The following is a 23,902-nucleotide window of genomic DNA, read 5'->3' as shown; positions in this document are numbered from 1 at the left end:
ACTTCTGCTTCCTTCTGCACATCTTCCTTAGCTAAAACTTCCGATTCTAGAACTTGAGATTTTTTAGGGCTTGCAACCTTCCCAGACCTCAATGTAATTTCCTTAACCTGCTCTTCGACTTCCCTCTTTCCTGGAACTTCTATATCACTAGAAAGCATTCCTGGTAGTCGATTCAATAAGGCGTTAGCAATTTGTCCTATCTGGTTCTCCAGAGTCTTGATAGAAATAGCCTGGCTTTGGCATATAAGAGCCTGGTTTTTGCACATAAGCCTCAACTCCTCCAATTCAAATTTTTCATTCGAAGATTGACCTGCATCATGAGTTTTTTGTTGAAGTTAGAGTTGTTGTCTTGGTGCAAATTATTGCTGAAAACCAGGAGGATTGAATTTCTTGTTTCCAAACTGCTAGAACGGCTGTTGCATCATATTTTGATTGTTGCTCCATCTGAAGTTAGGATGATTCAAGTTGTCAGGATAATAAGTGTTTGGAACTGGTTGCTACGATCTCTGAAAGTTGCTCACAAACTGAGTTGATTCACTAGATATAGCGCATTGCTCCGTCGCATGCGAACCTGCACCTCACAAACACTGGTTATCTGATTAACACCATAGTTATCCAGAGAATCGATCTTCATAGACAACTCCTTAAATTGAGCAGTGATAGCCGTAGATATATCCACTTGAAGAACTCCTGCTACCTTTCCATGTGGCAATCTCTGAGTTGGATATTGATATTCATTAGCAGCCATTAGTACAATTAGATCATAGGCTTCCTTATAGCTCTTTTCCCATAATGTTCCACCTGATGCTGCGTCGAGCATGGGTCTTGACTGTGCTCCCAACCTATTATAAAAACAATTGATGATCATCCAATTAGGAATTCCATGATGAGGACACTTCCTAAGCATCTCCTTGTAGCTCTCCCAAGCTTCATATAAAGATTCTTCCGATTGCTGCGCAAATTGAGTAATAGCATTTCTGATTGCAGCTGTTTTTGCCATAGGGAAGAATTTAGTGAGAATCTTTTGAGCAAGATCTTCCTAAGTAGTAATCGATCCAGCTGGTAGAGAGTGTAATCATCTCTTAGCCTTGTCCCTCAGAGAGAATGTGAACAGTCTCAGCTTCACAACATCTTCAGAAACACCGTTGAACGTGAAGGTGTCACAAATCTCAATGAAATCCCTAATGTGTATATTGGGGTCTTACGTTGGAGAACCCCCAAACTGGATTGAATTCTGCACCCATTGAATTATGCCAGGCTTGATCTTAAAGGTATTAGCTGTGATAGCTGGCCTGACAATGCTAGATTGAATGTCATTGATCTTGGATTGAGAAAAATCCATCAAGGCTTTCGTTCGTGCTGCTAGATCTCCCATAGTAATGAGTACCTGAAAACAACAAGTAAACCATGAAAGTATAAGAATCCGACACAGTGAACTTTAACAACCACTGATGACAAGCACATAAACTAAAAATTAACAACACCGAATCCCCGGCAGCGGCGCCAAAAACTTGTTAGGGCGAAAACACGCGCTAAAATTCCCGCAAGTATACGCGTTCGCAAGTAGTATAAGATATAAATCAGATTCGTTCCAACAGAGACTGGTTTAGGTTAAGTTCAATTTATGCACCTATGCAACAATGTATGGTTATCGCTCAATGCTAAGACAAATAACAAATTGGGTTTTGATTAAACTAAGAGATTATACTAAATAACATTAACTAAGAGAATTGAGGTTGAATTACTATATATGACAAACATGAGATCCTAACTTCTTTAAATACTTCATTCAATAGCCTTTTTGTTCTTAACCTTAGCATGTAATGGTGATGACACTAATGAGATAACACGAAACTAGTAAACGCCGACTTTTGTTGTACGAATACCCTATTACCAAGCATCCACAAAAGAGATAGAAGTTGAATAGACACCAATTATGCTTAGTCTTTATATGTCTATAAGAATTAAAAACATAACGGTTTAATGTGCAAGTTATCAATCTTGATTACATAGGGCAAGTAAGATGGTTAAAATTACCTACGAATCATGCATAACAAATACATGAACCTATGCTAGCATGGCAAGTTCTAAATCTCCATATTCACTTTCACTTCAATAGAGATTAACACGCTATCTTATATGTTAGCTACGCATATAAGACGAATAAGCACAACCAGTACTAGGATATCAATCAATCACCACACACCAAGATATTGAAACAAATTATCTATTGAAATCCATAAATAAATCTGTTAGAACCCCACAATAATGATTAGCCCATAATCGGACTCAACATCAACGTTGGTTATGATGAAAGCATGATAATAAATAATATAAGAGTACTAGGGTTCAAAGACAAATCAAAAACGAGCATTCAAGTATCGCCTAAATCAAAGAAAATAAAAGTCTTCTTTTTTGTAGCAGTCTCATGCTCTCTAGGTCTTTTTATTGCTCTCTCATGCCTCCTTCTTGTTAAAAGCGTCTTTTTATGGGTATATATAGGCTCCAGGATGACCAGGACTCTCAAAATCTTCAATTTTGACTAAAATCGGGATTCTGGGGCAGAAACCAGGCACGCCCGCGCGGCCTTCTGGTGCAGCCGCACTGAAATAATGTTTCTGCGGCACGGGCACACTGCCTTCTGGCACGGCGCGTGTGGCGCCCTCCAAACCCGGGTCAGAAGTTTGGGGTCCACACACATACCTTAAATATAACCTGCTTATAACAATAATAAAGATAATAATAATATTTGCAATGACCCTACTTACCAATCACCACGGACCGCAACAGGTTAAAGTATGCACACAAGCCAAACACACTAATATATTACAAACCGTTTAAATCCCAACTATTTCAAACTCAAACTGAGTATTAAACATTATTACAAACTTTTACAAACTTAAATTATTCCAAAAGAAGCCTACTAGCTCAGCTTTCTCAACCTGAACCCCTAGCTCTCGTGCTGGACTGGGGATCCTCTTTACCAACTGGTTCCTTTTTAACTGGAAAGAATATAAACAACATCGCACGAATGAGCTAACTAGCTCAGCAAGTCACAATGACAAAACTGAGAATAATAATCATCAGGTGAATATGTTTATGATATCAAGTGAACAATGGATTATGATTTAGAATTGGATATTATACTTTTAATTTAAAAACCAAGGTTAGGCTGCTGATCAGTCACGCACTAACCCCGAGCAAGGCACACAGCATTGCTCTAACTACTGGATCCAAGGCACAGATTGGCCTAACTTGACCATTATATGGTCTAACCACGAATCTGGTCCACAATTTTATAAAAACAATCCAATTTTAACATAATAACAGAATATGCAATAGTAAACAATAACCGAAATCATTAACAACAATAAATGTTTAACAATTAAAGGGTTTCAATCCTTGTAGGGATCAATAAGGCAATTTAAAAGCTTGGATGTTGGGTAATGAAAGAATTGGATAACAAAGGAATCAACGTTTTAAGGTTTCAAGGATTCGATCTTTCAAAGTATAAGATACCATGGGTTGAGTATATAATAGTTCATTTCAGTGTTTGGTATTTAGTTTGTATGTATTTGTAGAGTAGTATCGTAGATTTGTGATTCCTGTTTGGGTATACAATAATCAATGAATTAGAAAGAATATGATTCATGGCTCAAGGACAATAACTGAAATTAGGATTTAGGTTTCTGTGCTTCAAAGCACTTGTAATATCACAGGATTATCAAGTACTACAATATCTCGAGAAAGTTCAGAACACTTGCCTGGTATTAGCTTACTATACTGCACTCGCTTCCAATCACAACCGTTTTACTCCTCAACTACCTTTTTCCCTTTCCTACGTCTTGCCTCTTCTGCTCACATATCATAAGCATCTATCAATAATTTACTCATGGAATTCTATTCAACACATACTTCTATCTACCCTTCGTTTTACCCAAATCCGATTAACGGATTGAAAGTTATGCAATAATCAAGTAAACACTGAATATATAGACCGATAGTCAATTAACAAGTCACATGTAGCACATAATACGTCACGTAATCAATGATATATTATTTATAAAGAAGTCTCGGGTCATAAATAGGCTTTCTGGTATTTAAAATGATTTTTAAAATATTTTTCGGAATTAAAACGGGTCGTTGGATGAATTTCGGGTTAATAAACAGGGTTCGGTTGGCCCATTCTGGCTTCGAAATAATTTTAGAATAATTATCGAGCCTTGGAAATAATTTAGAATAATATTTTAAAGCTCGAAACTATTTTTTAGAATTTTTAAATCATTTTTAAATAATTAAATCTAATTAAATAACTAATTAAAATCAATTAATAATTAATTAAATCAATTAATCAATTAATTTTCGAATTAATTGACCAATTAATCAATTATAAATTAACTGAAATTAATTAACTAATTAATTTAGATTTATTTGTGAATTAAAAATAATTTTCAGAATTAAAATAATAATTTTTAGAATTTTCAAAAATTAAAAACGAATTTTTATAATAAAAATAAATAAGAAATATAATTTTTAAGCATTTTATAAACAGGAATCCTAAATTTGCAAAGTCTGGAAACTTCAGGGACCTAACTGTATCGTCCCCAAAAGTCCAGGGACCAAACTGCAATTTTACACCCCGTCGCCGGAAAACAGTCGGGTTCGCCGGAGAATACGATTCCGACCTCCTCACCTTACCACAAGATCCAGATCACATCTACAAATTACCAGGAATACAATCATGCAATCAAAACAACCTAACAATCCCTGAGTTGGCCGGAATTTGGCCGTGAAGTTTTCCAGTTTCCGGCGAACATCGGAAAACTTCAAAACACAACTCCCTTCTCTACAAACCTCGTTGGTTCATGAAACTTATACGACTAAATTGCAAATTTCACAGAGAACACAACCCACTATAACACAACATCAATCTATCACAGAATAAGAAACCCCCAAATTTCAATTAAGAACATTCATACGGGTTATAAACCCTAATTTTGAAATTCGAAAATCAAACTCAAATTTGAACATGTTATTGAACTCCAAATCAGACGTATGACATATGAAAATCATCAGGAAAAACAAGCTCTACAACATGCAATCATCAAATCATACAAACAATCATCCGAACAAAAATTCATATTTTTAATAAAATAAATTCGAAAATAAATAAATTTTTAGAAAAATAACCTTGATTTCTGCAGTGAAACAAAGCTCAGAATCTGATAGAACACCTCAAATCCTTCGTTTTGGTTACTTAAGCTTTGAAAACAGAGATCGGTAACGCCTTTGTTTTGCTATTTGATTCTTAAAACAGTTTTAAGAAATTAGGGCTTTTCTCTGAAAATTATATAATTAACTATCTGCAAATGATTTTTGATACGAAATAAAATACGGTAAAAGGCTATTTATAATTACGGAAAATTAGTATCCCGTTGGATCATTCTCGATATAAAACGGTACGTTTATTTGTAAAAACTGATCCAAACGGTATCGATTTTCGGGATAATTATTCAAATCAGTACAATTTGTACTGCGGTCTTGGTCTCAGCGCCTGGTTACACGTATTACGAAGTGATAATTGGGATAGTTTAATAAAAAGCTCCCGTTTATCGAAAATACGGGTTTTATTGATTTAACGAAACGAATATTATATCGAAAATGTTGCGCTGGGACCCGCGTAGGACAAACCGTAAGCCGGATCGAAAAAGTCGAAACATGGAATATGCTCGGAATATTACAATTAGGTTAGGAAGGAGTTCTCGAAAGAGTTTCGGGTTCCAGAAACGTAACAACGGTTGACGTCGGTTGGTTCCCGTTTTTATAAAATAGATTTTAATTACCCGGAAAAAGATTTTAGAAATTTCATATGATTCTTATAAATCCATAAACCAACATAAAAATAATTAGAAAGATATGACAATTATCTATATTTTATTTTGGACATATAAAAATTAAAATACTCAATTAATATTATTTTTGAATATTCAAGTACATATAACACTTAACAATTAGCTCAAAGAATAGATACTGAACACACATAATAATTATATAATAGCAAAAATAATTACACGATATATCCCGGATATTACATCCTTCTCCCCTTAAAAGGATTCTGTCCTCAGAATCTCTAAGAAAACAAATGAGGGTATTTTTTCTCTCATATCACTTTCTAACTCCCAGGTTGACTCTTCAACCTTTGGGTTTCTCCACAATATTCTTACTAACTTTATCACTTTATTTCTTAATACTTTCTCCCTTTCCTCTAGAATCTCCATTGGACTCTCTACATATGATAAATCTGTTTGAAGTTCTATTGGCTCATATTCTATTACATGCCTGGAGTCTGGATTATATTTCTTGAGCATCGATATATGAAAAACATTGTGAATGTGCTCCATGTGCGGAGGTAACGCCAATTCGTAAGCTACTTTGCCAACGCGCTTTAGGATCTCAAAAGGTCCGACATATCTTGGGCTTAGCTTCCCTTTCTTTCCAAACCTCGTTAGTCCTTTCCATGGTGATACTTTCAGTAATACCAAGCTTCCTTCTTCAAATTCCATGTCTTTCCTTGACTGGTCTGCATATTTCCTCTGACGATCTTGAGCGGCTGTTAATCTTTTCTGGATAAGTTCAACAACTTCCTTTATCTGCTGTACCAGTTCAGGTCCAAGTATCTTGCGTTCTCTTACTTCATCCCAATATATTGGAGATCTACATTTGCGTCCATAAAGGGCTTCATAGGGTGGCATTCCAATGCTGGCATGATAATTGTTGTTGTAAGCAAACTCTACCAGAGGTAAATGTTCGTCCCAACTTCCTTTGAAATCAATCGCACAAACACGTAACATATCCTCGATTGTCTGGATCGTTCTTTCACTTTGGCCATCCGTTTGGGGGTGATAAGCTGTACTCATATTCAGTCTTGTTCCCAAACATTCTTGAAAACTCTTCCAGAATCTTGAATTAAACCTTGGATCTCGATCAGATACGATAGACACTGGAACTCCATGACGAACTACAATTTCTTTCAAGTACATATGGACTAACTTGTCGAGCAAAAATCTTTCATTTATAGGCAGAAAATGAGCTGACTTGGTAAGTCTATCCACTATAAACCAAATGGCATCATGATTAGCCCTTGTCCTTGGTAATCCGACTATGAAATCCATGGTAATATGTTCCCATTTCCACTCTGGAATCTCCAATGGCTGTAGCAATCCGCTTGGTCTTTGATGTTCAGCTTTAACTCTCAGACAAGTATAACATTTGCTAACCCATTCCACAATTTCCCTCTTCATATCTGGCCACCAATAATTCTTCTTTAAATCTCTGTACATTTTGGTACTCCCTGGATGGATGGAATATCTTGAACTATGTGCTTCTTATAAAATTTCATTCTTTAACTCCGTCACCGGTGGAATCCAAATTCTAGATGAAAATCTCAAAATGCCTTGATCATCCTTCTCCGTGCATAATTCTTCACCTACCAAACGATTTATATCTTGATCCATTACATTTTCCTGACATTTCTTTATTTTCTCCAACAACTCCGGCTGGAAAGTCATACTGTACATTTTCGCTTCCTCAGGTTTGCAAACTTTAATTTCCAATTCCAATTTCTGAAATTCCTTATATATATCTTCAGGTACTGATAACTCATTTAAGTTTTCTTTCCGACTTAATGCGTCTGCCACCACGTTCGCCTTACCGGGATGATAATTAATCGAGCAATCATAGTCTTTGATCAACTCTAACCATCTCCTTTGCCTCATATTAAGTTCCTTTTATGTGAATATGTACTTTAAGCTTTTGTGATCCATAAAAATCTCGCACTTTTCTCCATACAAATAATGTCTCCAAATCTTCAAAGCAAAAACTATAGCTGCTAGCTCCAAGTCATGAGTAGGATACTTTTGTTCGTGTGGTTTCAATTGCCTTGATGCATAAGCAATCACCTTGTCGTGCTGCATAAGAACACATCCTAATCCTTTATGAGAAGCATCGCTATAAATTACGAAATTCCCTTGATCGTCTGGAAGTGAAAAAACAGGTGCCGTAATTAATCTTCGCTTCAACTCCTGAAATCTTTCTTCGCACTTGTCGTTCCATATAAACTTTTCATTCTTTCGTGTAAGCTTTGTTAATGGTGTGGCAATCCTTAAGAAATTCTGAACGAATCGTCGATAATATCCTGCCAATCCCAAGAAACTTCTTACCTCAGTGGGTGTTCTCGGTCTCTCCCAATTCGTAATTGCCTCGATCTTTGCCGGGTCCACTTTGATCCCTTCGTTACTGACTATGTGTCCTAAGAACTGAACTTCTTGTAGCCAAAACTCACACTTCGAGAATTTAGCATATAACTTCTTTTTCCTTAAAATCTCCAAAGCCGTTCTCACATGTTCCGTATGATCCTCTTCCGTCTTGGAATAGATTAAAATATCGTCTATAAACACAATAACAAACTTATCCAAATACTCTTTGAAAATTCTGTTCATCAGGTCCATAAACGCTCAGGGGCGTTGGTTAATCCAAAAGACATCACTAAAAACTCGTAATGTCCATACCTTGTTCTGAAAGCTGTCTTTGGTATATCTTCTGGCTTGATCTTTAGTTGATGATATCCCGATCTTAAATCAATTTTGGAGAAGTACTTGGCTCCCTTCAATTGGTCAAACAGATCATCGATTCTGGGTAACGGATACTTGTTCTTGATTGTCAGCTTGTTGAGCTCCCTATAGTCGATGCACAGTCTCATGCTTCCATCTTTCTTCTTGACAAATAATACCGGGGCTCCCCACGGGGATACGCTAGGTCTAATTACTCCTTTCTCTAACAATTCCTGCAATTGCTTTGCTAGCTCTTTCATCTCAACAGGCGCCATTCTGTACGGGGCCTTGGATACTGGTTCTGTTCCAGGTGCTAAGTCGATCGCAAATTCAATTTCTCTATCTGGAGGAAGTCCTGGTAACTCGTCGGGAAATACGTCTGGAAATTCATTCACTACTGGAATATCTTCAAGTTTTGCTGGCTCCTGACTTCTGTCGATCACATATGCTACGAAATGCTCACATCTTTGTCGTAGTAACTTCTTGGCTTGAATCATCGTTAAGAACTTCTTTACTTGTTTCTGACCTTTGAACGTTACTATTCTTTCGTCTGGCGTTTTCACCATTACTTTCTTATTTCGACAATCTATCTGAGCATCATGCTTAGATAACCAATCCATCCCTAATATCACATCAAATTCTCCTAACTTAAATGGTATCAAATCTACACAAAACTTACTACCAGAAATCTCAATCTCACAATTTCCACAAACTTGGTTCACAGTTACACGTTCTTGATTTGCTAATTCCACAGTCATTATTTCATTTAAGCACTCAACTAGACAGTTTAATTTACTAACAAAATCTTGTGAAATAAACGATCGAGTTGCTCCCGAATCTATTAACACTTTAGCACATAAAGAATTCATATTAAGCGTACCTGCCACGACATCCGTATCCTGGATTGCATCCTTCACCGACATGTCAAAAACTCTAGCCCTTGGAGTCTCATTCACTATTGGGGTAGATCCCATAATTCTCAATGCATTACTAGCTGGGGCTGGTGTCTTGCAATCCCTGGCCATATGTCCTGGCTTCCCACATTTAAAGCATGTAAATCCAATGACTGGAACCTTCACTGCTGGATTCCGGATAGGCTGATCCTTATTTGCTGGCTGATTTCGGCACTCCCTTGAATAGTGCCCTTTCTGGTTGCATTTAAAACATACCACATTCAACTTGTTACAAACTCCTCCATGCTTCTTTCCACAAACTTGACAATCTGGAAAAGTTAATCTCAACTGATTCGGCTGATTCACATTAGCTGGACGGTTGCCCTGGCCTCCGTCTCCTGCATTTTGTTTCCTGAAATTAAAATTTCTCCCTGACTGAAACTTGCCCTTCTTAAAATTTGGAAACTTCCCTATTTGTGACTGACCATCACTTCCTTCAATTTTCCTTTTCTTGCTTTCCTTTTCCTTCTGGAACATCTCACTCTCCGTCTCTACGATCATAGCCTTCTGTACTACTCCTGCATAAGTCTCCAATTCAAAAATAGCTACCTTCCCCCTGATCCATGGTTTCAAACCCTGCTGGAATCTCTTAGCTTTCTTTCTATCAGTATCAACATACGACGGCACATATCTTGACAATTCCTCAAATTTACCCTCATAATCTGTTACCAACATATTCCCTTATTTTAACTCTAAAAACTTCAGCTCCATTTGATCCTGAACAAACTGAGGAAAATACTTTTCTAAAAACAATTCCTTGAACCTTTCCCAACTAATAACATCTGTGCCTTCCAATGTCTTCACCATTTCCCACCAATAGGTGGCCTCATTCTTCAAATAGTAACTTGCAAACTTAACCTTCTGTTCTTCCTTTACTTTCACTAAGGCAAATGCCTTCTCTATTTCCTTTAACCAAACATTTGCTTCAATTGGCTCCAAGGAACCCTTGAATTCTGGTGGGTTTATTGCCTGAAAAGTTTTGAAGGTTACCTGGGGATTGGTCTGTCTTTGTTGTTGTTGTGCCAGGTGAACTGTTTGTTGGGCCAAGATTTGAAGAATCTGGGCTATTGCTGGGTCCATAGGTCCTGGGTTCACATTCGGGTTTGTATCATCTTGATTGTTGTTGTTGTTGGTTTCTTCATTCTGGGTGTTGGTGCGGGTATTTCTTTTGGGAGGTATTTTCTGTAAAGAATCAATCAATTTATTTAGCTTTTGAATCAAATATTTGCATAATTTTTTTTTAAACAGGAATATTTCTTTCTGAAAACAGTTGTAACTAAGTAAATTGCATGCTTCTTTACAGAATATAAACAGTTATGGAAAACAGGGTACATGGTATCACAGGGTATAACTGGTGCAATAGATAAGGTAAGGTAAAACAGGTGCAATAAAATAAATGACAGTGCCGGAAAGGAAAAAGGTACTGATATATATAGATCAAAAGTTTTAGGGTAGTACAAGCGTAAAGACGCTTCAGAAGTAAAAGCAAAAAGGGTACAACAACCTACTCACTAGTCAGCATAGCTAGTCTATAAATACAACTCAAAAGTCTACTGATACACACTACACACTACTGTACATACTATATAACCATACAACACTGCTCAGTATCTCCATTTCTGAATCTCTGACTCATGGAAAGTCTGAACCTCCAATCTCCTCAACCTCCTCTAGAACCCACTTAGCCCACTCCACTAGGAAGTCAGGGGTGATGTCCTCATGTGTAGCCTCAGCAATCCTCACTGTAGCTGTCCTACGAAACGCCTGTAGCCTCTCTCTGAGTCGCCTCTCACCACTCCCAACCTCTCTGGTACGCATGATATGTAGTAACTCCTGAATCTGACCCTGAAGGAATCGCTGCTCCATAAGGAAAGCCTCAAACTGATGATATGGGACAGGATAAGAAGAAAACTGAAAAGGTACTCCTGTAACTGAATGACTAGTAAAACCGGAATCAGCAGGTGGGGGTCCTCTAACAGGTGGCCTCATGCCTGGAGGTGGAATAGCCTGCAGTGGTACGGGCTGCAACACAGGTGGAGGTAGAATAGTCAATGCTGGTGGAACAACAGGACGTGGATGCGAAAACGGCACTCCAACTGAAGGCTCTGAGTGATCAGCTGATACGGGAATAAAAGAGTCGGCCATCACTGCTATCTAAAATCATATCGCAATATAAGAATCTCGTACCATAACACGAACTATACTAATATCTGATATACTGAAACACTCAACCTCTCAATGTTCTATCATCCTATGCCTTACTTCTAATCCTAACCCTCTACCCACTCCCGTTAACCTAGGCTTGTGTCAGTGACTTATAACCTGTAGCTCTGATACCAAACCTGTGGCGCCCTCCAAACCCGGGTCAGAAGTTTGGGGTCCACACACACACCTTAAATATAACCTGCTTATAACAATAATAAAGATAATAATAATATATGCAATGACCCTACTTACCAATCACCACGGACCGCAACAGGTTAAAGTATGCACACAAGCCAAACACACTAATATATTACAAACCGTTCAAATCCCAACTATTTCAAACTCAAACTGAGTATTAAACATTATTACAAACTTTTACAAACTTAAATTATTCCAAAAGAAGCCTACTAGCTCAGCTTTCTCAACCTGAACCCCTAGCTCTCGCGCTGGACTGGGGATCATCTTTACCAACTGGTTCCTTTTTAACTGGAAAGAATATAAACAACATCGCACGAATGAGCTAACTAGCTCAGCAAGTCACAATGACAAAACTGAGAATAATGATCATCAGGTGAATATGTTTATGATATCAAGTGAACAATGGATTATGATTTAGAATTGGATATTATACTTTTAATTTAAAAACCAAGGTTAGGCTGCTGATCAGTCACGCACTAACCCCGAGCAAGGCACACAACATTGCTCTAACTACTGGATCCAAGGCACACATTGGCCTAACTTGACCATTATATGGTCTGACCACGAATCTGGTCCACAATTTTATAAAAACAATCCAATTCTAACATAATAACAGAATATGCAATAGTAAACAATAACCGAAATCATTAACAACAATAAATGTTTAACAATGAAAGGGTTTCAATCCTTGTAGGGATCAATAAGGCAATTTAAAAGCTTGGATGCTGGGTAATGAAAGAATTGGATAACAAAGGAATCAACGTTTCAAGGTTTCAAGGATTCGATCTTTCAAAGTATAAGATACCATGGGTTGAGTATATAATAGTTCATTTCAGTGTTTGGTATTTAGTTTGTATGTATTTGTAGAGTAGTATCGTAGATTTGTGGTTCCTGTTTGGGTATACAATAATCAATGGATTAGAAAGAATATGATTCATGGCTCAAGGACAATAACTGAAATCAGGATTTAGGTTTCTGTGCTTCAAAGCACTTGCAATATCACAGGATTATCAAGTACTACAATATCTCGAGAAAGTTCAGAACACTTGCCTGGTATTAGCTTACTACACTGCACTCGCTTCCAATCACAACCGTTTTACTCCTCAACTACCTATTTCCCTTTCCTACGTCTTGCCTCTTCTGCTCACATATCATAAGCATCTATCAATAATTTACTCATGGAATTCTATTCAACACATACTTCTATCTACCCTTCGTTTTACCCAAATCCGATTAACGGATTGAAAGTTATGCAATAATCAAGTAAACACCGAATATATAGACCGATAGTCAATTAACAAGTCACATGTAGCACATAATACATCACGTAATCAATGATATATTATTTATAAAGAATTCTCGGGTCATAAATAAGCTTTCTGGTATTTAAAATGATTTTTAAAACATTTTTCGGAATTAAAACGGGTCGTTGGATCAATTTCGGGTTAATAAACAGGGTTCGGTTGGCCCATTCTGGCTCCAAAATAACTTTAGAATAATTATCGAGCCTTGGAAATAATTTAGAATAATATTTTAAAGCTCGAAACTATTTTTCAGAATTTTTAAATCATTTTTAAATAATTAAATCTAATTAAATAACTAATTAAAATCAATTAATAATTAATTAAATCAATTAATCAATTAATCAATTAATTTTCGAATTAATTGACCAATTAATCAATTATAAATTAACTGAAATTAATTAACTAATTAATTTAGATTTATTTGTGAATTAAAAATAATTTTCAGAATTAAAATAATAATTTTTAGAATTTTCAAAAATTAAAAATGAATTTTTATAATAAAAATAAATAGGAAATATGATTTTTAAACATTTTATAAACAGGAATCCTAAATTTGCAAAGTCTGGAAACTTCAGGGACCTAACTGTATCGTCCCCAAAAGTCCAGGGACCAAACTGCAATTTTACACCCCGTCGCCGGAAAACAGTCGGGTTCGCCGAAGAACACGATTCCGACCTCCTCACCTTACCACAAGCTCCAGATCACATCTACAAATTACCAGGAATACAATCATGCAATCAAAACAACCTAACAATCCCTGAGTTGGCCGGAATTTGGCCGTGAAGTTTTCCAGTTTCCGGCGAACATCGGAAAACTTCAAAACACAACTCCCTTCTCTACAAACCTCGTTGGTTCATGAAACTTATACGACTAGATTGCAAATTTCACAGAGAACACAACCCACTATAACACAACATCAATCTATCACAGAATAAGAAACCCCCAAATTTCAATTAAGAACATTAATACGGGTTATAAACCCTAATTTTGAAATTCGAAAATCAAACTCAAATTTGAACATGTTATTGAACTCCAAATCAGACGTATGACATATGAAAATCATCAGGAAAACAAGCTCTACAACATGCAATCATCAAATCATACAAACAATCATCCGAACAAAAATTCATATTTTTAATAAAATAAATTCGAAAATAAATAAATTTTTAGAAAAATAACCTTGATTTCTGCAGTGAAACAAAGCTCAGAATCTGATAGAACACCTCAAATCCTTCGTTTTTGTTACTCAAGCTTTGAAAACAGAGATCGGTAATGCCTTCGTTTTGCTGTTTGATTCTTAGAACAGTTTTAAGAAATTAGGGCTTTTCTCTGAAAATTATATAATTAACTATCTGCAAATGATTTTTGATACGAAATAAAATACGGTAAAAGGTTATTTATAATTACGGAAAATTAGTATCCCGTTGGATCATTCTCGATATAAAACGGTACGTTTATTTGTAAAAACTGATCCAAACGGTATCGGTTTTCGGGATAATTATCCAAATCAGTACAATTTGTACTGCGGTCTTGGTCTCAGCGCCTGGTTACACGTATTACGAAGTGATAATTGGGATAGTTTAATAAAAAGCTCCCGTTTATCGAAAATACGGGTTTTATTAATTTACCGAAACGAATATTGTATCGAAAATGTTGCGCCGGGACCCGCGTAGGACAAACCGTAAGCCGGATCGAAAAAGTCGAAACATGGAATATGCTCGGAATATTACAATTAGGTTAGGAAGAAGTTCCCGAAAGAGTTTCGGGTTCTAGAAACGTAACAACGGTTGACGTCGGTTGGTTTCCGTTTTTGTAAAATAGATTTTAATTACCCGGAAAAAGATTTTAGAAATTTCATATGATTCTTATAAATCCATAAACCAACATAAAAATAATTAGAAAGATATGACAATTATCTATATTTTATTTTAGACATATAAAAATTAAAATACTCAATTAATATTATTTTTGAATATTCAAGTACAGATAACACTAAACAATTAGCTCATAGAATAGATATTGAACACACATAATAATTATATAATAGCAAAAATAATTACACGATATATCCCGGATATTACAGCGCGGGCACGCTGCCTTCTGGCACGGCGCGGGCGCGCTGCCTTCTGGCGTGGCCGCGCTGACATTCTGGAATTTTTCTGACAAATCTTCTTTTGGCCATATCTTGCGTTCTGCTTGTCAGAATTAGGCGATTCAACTTCCCACGCGAAGCTAACGAGATTCTCTAAAACATGAGAATAGCCTAGGCTTACAATTATGATATCTTTTCAGCATATTTCCTTGAAAAGCTCCTTTCTTCATATAACTGATGCCAAAAATGCAATAACGTAAAAACACATCAAAAATACCAACAACTTGAATCCAAAACACCAACTTAAGCTTGAAATGAAGCGTTCCAAGTAGATATAAAATCCACTTATCAGTGGGATACTTAACATGTTAGCTATAGTACTGCACGGGTCAATAGTTTCTGTATAAATAATGATATCGACCATGATTCGTTCAAATGGGTAGTCTTTGGTTAAAGACGGTCATTTGTACATGTATCATATATCACAAGCTTGTCCTATATCTTGGCCCCACCATATTTATTCTACCTCTATCCCTTGTTTTGATGATTGAAAAAAATATGAATAATTTATTTAATTCAAACTTGAACCCGAGTCTTGAGTGCTTAAATAAGTTTGTTTGTAGCGCGGGGGGATAGAAAGTGCTTTTTCCTATTGTAGCATAAGGATATATTCTTTATCTTTATTAGAACCGATACTGCACTTTACTTAGCCGACCATTTATTAAAGAAGAGAAGCTTGTATTGGAGTACGCTAGTTCAATGACTAGAGGGACTACAAGAAACTCTCGAAAAGCTTATGCGAGGGAGGTAATGAGTATAGTTGAAGAACTGTTTAACACTAATAAAAATATGGGATCAGACATCGGTTCAGAATCGATATTAAAAAAATCTGAACCGATGTCTTCGCGTGTGATGTTAAATGTCATCAACCTTTGACATCGGTTAACAGCCGATGTCTATTACAATGCTATACATCGGTTTTAAGATTAAATGTGATGTCTTTGCAACAAATTTCAGCTTATATTACAGTATTTCTAGACGAATATGAGTATATTATGAGGTATTTATCCATTAAAACATAAAACCTACAAGCTCTAAAAGGCATTTATTAAAATTCTTTCGAATAAACCGATATGAAATGCCATATCAGACATCGGTTAGATTAGTTGCTCGATGTGAAATGTCTGATCAGACATCGGTTAAATTAGCCGCCCGATGTGAAATGATGAATAAGACATGGGTGTTCTTCACAAAACCGATGTTAAATCTTTTTGTTTAACATCAGCCAATTTCTATAACTGAAGTTATTTGACTTAAAATACATTGAGTTTTTTTAGAACCAATGTCAAATGACTATTTCACACCGGTTTTTTTAGTTCTTTTTTATTTAATGTTATTTCATATGATGTCTTTTGTACATTTTTTACATCGATTTACATGTACCATTGTGATGTTAATTTTCTGTAAATTGCATGCCATCCTGGTACTATTTACAGCCACAGGGAACCAAAACAATGCAACATCCTAAAAAAAACATCCAAACAGAAACATAAAGGTACTCATCCAAATTACAAGTCTAATACCAAAATATTACTCATACCATACTATACATTTCAAATAAAATAAAAGCATTCCATTAGCCAACTCATACTATACTAATTTTTAAGTACCCTATTCTTAAATTCCGAAAACTCCATCCAATTTAGCCAACCAACCCAATTTCGAAAAACTAAAGAAGAGTCTGACTTCTGCATGATCAAACCAAAGAGCAGCAAATCAACCCTGCAGGCTGATGATACCTAAATCAGTGACTGATAGACCCTGATACATGAACTTAGAAATCATAAACATAAGGCCTTTGCAAATTCTTGCTGAATCAATTACTTGCCCCACGTCAGAAGAAACATCTGATAGGTGGATAATAGTGCCATTTACTTGTCCATTTGATCCAACAGCTTTAACCCTCTGATTTTTTTCCTCTAAAAATATTAAAAACAAACGTTTATGTGAAGCTGTAGCTACAATTGACTCAACAATAGAGAGAAATTTATTACCTAGACAGCTACCGTACAAGATCATACACATAAAATAAATAACAAAACTTCTCTTTTAATCGATACTATGGGACAAAGAAATTCACAAAAAGGAATAAAGTAAATCATAAATTACAGCAAAAATAAGTCTGTTCTTCATTTATGTCATGTGATTGCAAAATCTGAAAATGTTAGTTCATGTCAATATGGAGACAAGTGTCATTTCAGCCATGACGTAAATGGTTTTAAGTCTAAGGTAAAACAACATCCCGGACTAAAATATTTTTCCCAGCCAACTCTTTGCTTTGAGTTTATGTTCCTAAATGCAGAAACCAGTGGATTTGGAGGGAAATTGTCCTTTTTTAAAGGAGGAAGGTCCATGCCCTTATGGGCTGGCCTGTAGATTTTTTGGTACACATAAAGCTGATGCTGGGACCATCTGTACTCGAACAAGGGAATCTGAGACTAACGGACTGAGAAAAGATGTTCAAAAGCTCTTGTGGAAAAACGAAATGAAATTTCCCAAGGCTGATGCCCAACTGAGAATACTCGGACTTTTGGTATAATCATACACTTATAAACCTATCCTTATTAAATGCTTTTTATGCAATCATATGTTGTTATAACAATGTGTTGAATGCTTGCTCTTATTCAATTTACACAACCAGTGAATTTACTTTTGTTACTCACTATAAGTATTTGATCTTATTTTTAATAGCAAAAATAGGCTAATTCAAAGAGGAAAGATTTGGCAGATGATGAAGAAGAGGATCCTACAGTTTCAACTGCTTCACATAGTAATGAAGGAAATGGTTGTGCTGAAGTGGATATGAGTATTAGATCCAAATATATCACAGAAATTGAGAAGACAAGATAAGCAAAATATGATATCTTACCCCTCCTTTGGAAGAGTTTGGTGAAATGAGAGGTATGAGAATTAGCAGAACCACAACCGCCAATCCTGAGAAGTAAAACGTGAACAAATAAATTAGTGAAAATGTAAACCAGTAGCATGAAAGTCCAAACAAATAAGCACAACATAATAAAGAGATTATACATTAAGAAAAAGAAGCTAAATTGCGTTAGGATGAATATAATGTTGGATTTTAAACGCAGCGGGGGCATGGCAAAACACTTTTACACATATAAAATCCAAATAAAAGCATATAAATCATGAATAAAAATTCGAGGGATCGAATCTAACCTTTTAAAATAATTCGGAGACAACGATCAGAGATCCTTAGCAGTTGCTCCTCAAGTGTAAAGCACTCCACCGGTATCCACCAAGAAAACGATGTTAAGGAGGAGGAAGGAGGTGGAGAGAATTGGGGTTTCCAAACTTTTTGGGTTTTCGGGTTTCGATGGGGTTAGAATAAAATTAGGGTCTATAATAGTGTATTTATAGGCAAAATTTTCAGCTGAAATTTTCCCATAAATAATATTATTATTATCCCATTTATTATTCTCATTAATAATTAAAACACCTTTTAATCATTAATTCTTTTTCTAAACACTTTAGAAATAATTCTCTCTCTTGATTTAATTTCCCAAAAATTAAATCATTAATTAATAATATTAAGAACTTTTCTAAATTAATTTATAATCAATTAAATCTCATTTAATCAATTATCAAATTTGCCAATTAATTATTTATTTCACAAATAAATAATTATTTAGCCATTATTAATTAATTCCTCCACCATTAAATCATTCTCTTTTTATGGTGTAACCCTGTAGGTTCAATATTAAGCCGGTAGTAGAAATAAATAATAATAAAACTATTTTATCATTATTTATATAAATTCTCTAATTTATTAAATATGATTAATTAATTAATCACATTTATTCTACATCGTGAGGGATACTTCTCAGCATATCACGACTATCCGGATAATATGAATTCACTGCTCAGAATACCAAGAACCTATTCAGTGAATAGTTACCGTACAATAAACTCCTTCTACCCTACAATGTTCCGATTAAATACAAGGCATGGATCTCGTGTCAAGCCTATCTAATTCAATCACTTGCTTACCATTTACTATGCGTAGTTCTATGCAAATTAGAAACTCCTTTCTAATTTCATTCACTCTGGCCAGAGATTCCTGAACTTGCATAAGTGGATCAGCCTTGAACATTCGCTTCCTTCACTGGAAGGGGTAGATCCTTTATTGATCATACACTATCTTCATGTACAAATTTCTATACCCAGAAGAGCCCTAATAATTGTCCCTGGAGACTAAGAACTAAACCAAAGCATAGTTCAGTGTACACAAGATGACTATGATGACCTCAAGTCTAAGGATACTTGTACAACTATCACTATGTGAAAAACTGCTGACACGTGAGTGAACTCCATCAGTTGTTCATCTGTGCGAGTCATGTTCAGTGAACTTATTCTATAATAAGCACCTACATACTAGCTATAGTGTCACCACACAAATGTCTATGAGAACAGACATCCTTCATAATGAAGCAAGCATAGTATGTACCGATCTTTGCGGATTATTAATTACCAGTTAGTAATCCTATGACCAGGAACTATTTAAGTTTAGAGTTATCATCTTTTTAGGTCTCACTATTATGATCTCATCATAATCCATAAAAAGCTTTACTCTAAACTATGGTATATCTTATTTAAACACTTAAATAGATAAAGCCCGTAATAAAAACAAAACAAGTCTTTTATTAATATCAATGAAATCAAAACAGATTACATAAAAGGTTATTCCTAAATCCTAATACCTGATTGGACTTAGGACATATTCCTTTCAATCTCCCACTTGTACTAAAGCCAATCACTCTGGTATCTAATACCCATCTAGTCTTTATGACGATCAAAGTGACTTTCATAAAGTAGCTTTGTGAGTGGGTCTGCTATGTTGTTATGTGTGTCAACTCTATTTCAATACAATACAAGAAATGTTACCGCGCTCCCACTAACCCTTTTGTAGATGCATGGTTCATCTACATTTTTGATAAAATCAAACTCTTTGATTGTCTCATCAAAACGAATGTTCCATCTTTCGAGAAGCTTGCTTTAAACCACATATGGTTCACAGTAGCTTACACACTAGGCTTTTATTTTCCTTGGAAAGAAAACCATCTGGCTATATACCAGATCTCATAGTCGTAGTAAGCAGCAATCGCAAGCAAAATCCGAACTGATTTTAACAGGGCTATAGGTAAAAAGTTTCATCAAAGTCAATCCATTGCCTTTGTTTGAATCCTTTTGCCACAATCCTGGCCTTATAGGTCTCCACCTGGCCATCTGCTATAATCTATCTTTTGTATACCGTATACATAGATTTTATTCTGGATTTCATGGCACTATGCCATTTCTCTGAGTCAACACTACTCATAGCCTCATTATAGGTCACAGGGTCGTCATCATCAATGATCGACAACTCATTGTCATTCTCAATGACAAGGCCATATTACCTCTTAGGTTGGCGAGAAACTCTCCCTGTTATATGAATGGGCTGTTCCACAAAAGGTTGTTCAGTCAGAACAGGTATTTCCACTTGATCCGTAGTAGTTTGTGCTTCTTGAACTTCATCAAGTTCAATTTTGCTCCCACTGTTTCCTTCAAGGATAAACTCCTTTTCCAAGAAGGTAGCATGTCTGGAGACAAACACCCGATGATCGGTGTAAAAGTAATACACTAAAGTCTCTTTAGGATATCCCACAAAACTACATTTTATGGATCGATATTCCAGCTTATCTGGGTCAACTTACTTGACATAAGCTGGATATCCCCAAATCTTAACGTGTTTAAGACTCGGTTTCCTTTCTTTCCATATCTCATACGGAGTTTGAGGAACAGATTTGGAAAGCACCTTATTCAGTAAATATGCTGAGGTTTCCAATGCATAACCCCATAGGAATACTGGAAGATTCGCATAGCTCATCATGGACCGAACTATGTCTAACAAAGTTCGATTTCTCCTTTCAGATACTAATCTGGAGGAGTCCACTAGGAGACTATATCATTTACTTTGAGATAATCCAGAAACTCTCCATTCAAGTATTCACCACCTCGATCTAATCGAAGAATTATAATACTATGTTTGGTTGTTTCTCCACTTCATACTTATATTCTTTGAACTTTTCAAAGGCCTCAGACTTGTGTTTCATCAAACACATATCCGAATCTAGATCTATCATCTATGAAAGTAATGAAGTATGAAAATCCACCCATGGCATGCGTAGACATTGGTCCACATACATCTGTGTGTACCATTCCTAGCAAATTTGCAGCCCTCTCTCCATGTCTACTAAATGGAGACTGCAGTGCCACAATAAAGTGAGATTTTCATCATCCCTTTTCTTTTATTAGTTTGTTCAATCTGAAGTAAATTATGTCACATATATATAGACCATTATTTAAAACACCACGTCCATAAAGAATATTATCTCTAAGAATAGAACATTCATTATTCTCAATATTAAATGAAAATCCACCCAAGTCTAACATGGGAATAATATTCCTCACAATCGAGGGAACAAAATAACAATTATTTAAAACAATAGTCTTGCCCGTAGACATATGTAAATGAAATGATTCTACATCTTCAGCAGCAACTCTTGCTCCATTTCCATCAGTAGAATCACCTCCTCTTCCTCAAGAGTCCTACTTCTCTTTGGTCCCTGCAACAAATTGCAGATATGAGAACCACAGGCGGTATCTAATACCCAAGTAGAAATTTGATATAATGACATATTCACTTCTATCATGAACATACCTGAATCAGAAGCGATAGTCTCACTACCCTTCTTCTTCAATTCTGCAAGGTAAACCTTGCAGTTCCTCTTCCAGTGCCCCACCTTGTTACAGTGAAAGTAAACAACTTTGCTCTTGGGGTCTTCAGCTTTTGGTGGAACCGGCTTTTTTTCACCTACTTTCTTCTTCTTGGAAGAGTTCCTCTTCCTTTTCTTAGGATTGGAACCTTCAACTATTAGAAGAACAGAACTCTTCTTAGGGGGAAAATTCAATTCTGCAGTCTTCAACATGTTGTGGAATTCAGGCAGGCTGACATCCAACTTATTCATGTGAAAGTTCACAACAAACTACGAGAACGAACTCGGAAGCGATTGCAAGACCAAGTCTTGGCTCAGCTCCCCATCCATGGCAAAACCAAGTTGTCCAAGACGTTCAATCAAATTGATCATCTTAAGTACATGGTCATTCACAGATGATCCCTCAGACATCCTACAACCGAACAGCTCCTTCGATATCTCATATCGAGCTGTCCTCCCTGCCACATCATACAACTCTTGTAGATGCACGATGATAGTGTGAGCATCCATATGCTCATGTTGCTTCTGTAGCTCAATGTTCATGGAAGCTAGCATAATGCATTGAGCAACATTTGCATCATCTATCCACCTACGATACACAACATGTTCATCATTATGTGTATCACTAGCAGGTTCAGTAGGCTTAGGTGAGTCAATTACGTATTCCAGCTTCTCAATCCTGAGAACAATTCTCAAGTTTCAAAGCCAGTCAGCATAATTAGGACCAGTCAATTTATGAGCATCTAGTATGGTCCTGAGTGATAGTGCAGAAGACATAATATATATTGTAAATCTATAAATGATAAACACATAACAACACTTAGCAAATATTCGATTTCATTTTAAAACACTACATGAATCGGGTCTTTATTCATAAGTGGCTCCCACTAGTTTATCTAATTTATTCAACCCCCTACGTGAAAAATTAAGCATTCATAATGCTAGTGGGAATAGGGATCCTACATTCCATTACACGACCCCGGCTGTAGCACGAACCGCCATGTAATGTTCAATAGGCAGACAACTCTTGTCAATTACATCTCATGTTATTCCCTAATCAAACTTTAGCCTCTTGAATAATTGAGTCTTGGCTGTAGCACGACAAACTCAATATTCTAAGTCAAGTCTAACCCAACATTCCGTACAGTTGAATCAGTCCCCAAAGGCCCACGGCTGTAGCACGTACCGACCTTTAGATTCTTATTCAATGTACACATCTCTATGTAATAGACAAGTATTTCTTATTTCGAAATCAAAGCCCTCGGCTGTAGCATGAACCGACAATGATTCAAAAATAAGAACTACTTTTCTATCATGTTGGAAGGCTATGACCGACACAAGCCCGTTGTATCATTGGCCAATTACTACTTGATATTATTTAATTTTAGAGGGATTAAATTACGTTACAATCATAATCATATTATAAAGAAATTCTTCCTTTTAAATTAAATATTTCAAATCAATAATCAATAATCAGATGATTCCCAGATCGGGTGGAGCATTGTCAAGATGCGTCACTTAATAACCCTTTCTTACAGATAGAAATCTGTTGTTGACAGAATCATCCTTTCTCTCATATCGAAAATTCATATTCAATTACGTGTTTCATAAACACAAGAATCTCATGATTGTATTCATAATATTATTCTTAAGGTTATGAAATAATTTCACTATACTAGGTTGTCTAACAAACGCCTTATGTTCATTT

At 35.9% G+C, this 23,902-nt stretch overlaps 1 non-coding gene across 1 annotated transcript; it reads left to right on the top strand.

The window, feature by feature from the left end:
• Positions 1-878: 878 nt before the first annotated feature.
• Positions 879-985, top strand: LOC141709654 (small nucleolar RNA R71). Its single transcript, XR_012570219.1, has one exon. It is a non-coding gene; the product is annotated as a small nucleolar RNA R71 (small nucleolar RNA).
• The last annotated feature ends 22,917 nt before the right edge of the window (positions 986-23,902 follow it).

Source organism: Apium graveolens, chromosome 2, assembly GCF_009905375.1.
Source record: "Apium graveolens cultivar Ventura chromosome 2, ASM990537v1, whole genome shotgun sequence".
Taxonomy (NCBI): Eukaryota; Viridiplantae; Streptophyta; class Magnoliopsida; order Apiales; family Apiaceae; genus Apium; species Apium graveolens.
This window is presented reverse-complemented; position numbering and strand designations above follow the sequence as displayed.